Source organism: Passer domesticus, chromosome 5 (genome assembly GCF_036417665.1).
Source record: "Passer domesticus isolate bPasDom1 chromosome 5, bPasDom1.hap1, whole genome shotgun sequence".
Classification (NCBI taxonomy): Eukaryota; Metazoa; Chordata; class Aves; order Passeriformes; family Passeridae; genus Passer; species Passer domesticus.
Window position 1 is genome coordinate 72077154 of NC_087478.1, and position 2509 is coordinate 72079662.

Sequence of the window (2509 nt, forward strand, 5' to 3'; positions counted from 1 at the left end):
GAAACAAAAGAGTGGGACAGAGAAAAGAAAGGTCTCCATGCTGGGCAAGGACACAATGGAGAGCCATCATATAGGTAAAGACTAAGGAAAGTGCTGTTTTCTGGAGGAGCCAGAGGCTGAATCCCAAGAAACAGTTGACTCCTGGACTTTCTGAAACCTCAGTCCAAAAGCTAGTTCATTATCACCAGTCCAGAAGACCTAAGAGACTGGACCAGAACTCAATACCCAGCTTTTTTCATCTTCCACATCACAAACTTGTCCTGGTGGGAGGGCTCAGACACACACAGAGAAATTGCTCTCACAAGAAGGAATAAAAAACACAGGAAAGAATGGCTGTGAGTGATTAAAAACAGTTTGCTTGACTTCCTTTCTTTGCCTTTTCTTTCTACATGGTCATTCACTGAGCTTTGTTTAATGTTCATTCCCTACAAAATTACTAAAGACATGCCTCCAGTTCTCAGAAACAAACTACTCCCTAGCAATGGGATGAGCTTTGGGTCCAGAAGCACCCATTCCCCATAGGCACAGATCCTGAGTCTGCTGCAGAGGGGCACGCTGAGGTCCTGCCTTGGGTCAAGTAATCACAAGCCACAGCTCTTCCAGCACTGGGTACAGTACAGTTAAAGACACTGGGCTGTTGTATCAAGAAGGTCTATTAGTCTACAACAATGATCTCTGCTGGACCTGACCACACCTGATGGCCACATTCACAGAACCAGCTAAACAACATGTTCCACTCAGCTTAGCAGCTGTGCAGGGAACAGGCAGTCACTGCTCTACTCCCAAATCCTCATCTCCTGCAGGAAAACCTTTCAAAAGAAAAGCGCTCTCTGGAACACTTCTAGGTTTTTAAAGAATTCTTAAAAACAACCCAGATGAAACCCAGGGCTCTCTTCAAAGTGTATCAGTGGAACCCTACCTCTCAGCAATCTGAATGCTTCCGGAAGGAATATTAGTGGGCTTGGTCCTTTTGTGGAGTGGCGAAGCATCATTCCCGTATCACAAATGTTCAAGTGAGACACAGGCTGTGCTGTGTTATTTGGTTGCACACAGAAAGAGAGAGAACTGAATACAGAATTAAGCCCAATGTTTGAGTTGCTGTTCAGTACAGTAAACAACTGTACTCTTGTCACCTGAGGTATTCAGAGCATAACTTGTTTTTCTTGCTTAAAATGTAAGCCTTAGACAAAGAGCAAAACACCAAGAAGCTCTGAAAGGAACGGATAATCTGTTTCTGGTAATCATCTTCTCAGTTACATTGCAATCACATGGAAGGCTGCAATTAAGTTAAAATGTGTGCTTGTGTAGAAAATTCACCCAGTGTTTAATAAAGCAAATTATTTTCTCTGCTTTTGATAATGCATCAAACTACTTTGGCCATTCTTCCTGCAAGACAGCTTTTCTCCTGAGTAGAAATAGACAAAACAGGCTGGAAGGAAGAAACAAAGGTAATGTGCATATGCTGAGCAACTGTGACACCATCTGCAGTCATGTCTGTGTAGTTTTTTCCTGTACCATAGGTTACTTATGCCCAAAACACTGGAGACCTGGGACCACACATGGGTCATGGACACACGCCTGTGCCCACCTCTTCTCAGCTCCAGCTGCTGCTTCGAGCCCAAGCTGTTGAAAAGGTTAGTATGGCTTCTTGAGGCCCCAAGGGAAAAATTTGGACTATTGCTTGGCTTGGGGCTGTATTTTCTCCCCTGTCACTGAGGCTGGAGGTGACTCTCAAGCCTGAGTACTACAGAAACCTAACCTGTGATGACTATAACATTGTGTGCCCTGCTGGGAACACTCCCATGTGGGTTTTTTGGTGGAGCTGGCTGTCAAGGCAGTGAGTTTTGAAAATAAGGGCTTTTTCGGTCACGCCCCTTAGAAGGGAACACTGTCCACTCCAAATCCCTTGGTGTACTCTGTTTTCTTTACATAGTTCAGGGTTAAAAAAAACATAGCCTGTTTTGATTAACATTATTCAGTTTGAAGGATTAGTAATTCATGAATATTTCAGAATATCTCAGTACATCAGTACTTCAAATTCACGCCAACTGTTTTGATTCCACTTTTCTTTCTGTTCATTAGATATTAGCATTTCTGCACAATCTGCTTTAACAACCCATCTTGAAAAATACAGCACATGTTGAGACTTCAGTGACAAACAAGTCAATCGAGATAAATAAAATGGCTGCCAATGTGGAGACTTCTGTTTACATAGCTCAAAACTAACACTTTTGTTAAGTGATGATGTGTGTACACTTCTATAATCCAGTGCTGTCAAGCCCTGGAGCAAATCAGATAAAAAGGGGGTTATTCTAGTAAAGCATGTAGAAAATTACAAGTCTGCAATACGATCTGTCTTTGAGATCATTTGCATTGTGTGCTAAATGAAGGGCTGAAATCCTATAGGGACTTAATTACATCATATGATCAACCACACACAAAACATATTTTCCTTGGAAAGAAATATACCACAACGACAAGGCAGCAAATGGAGCAGAACGCATGTGAG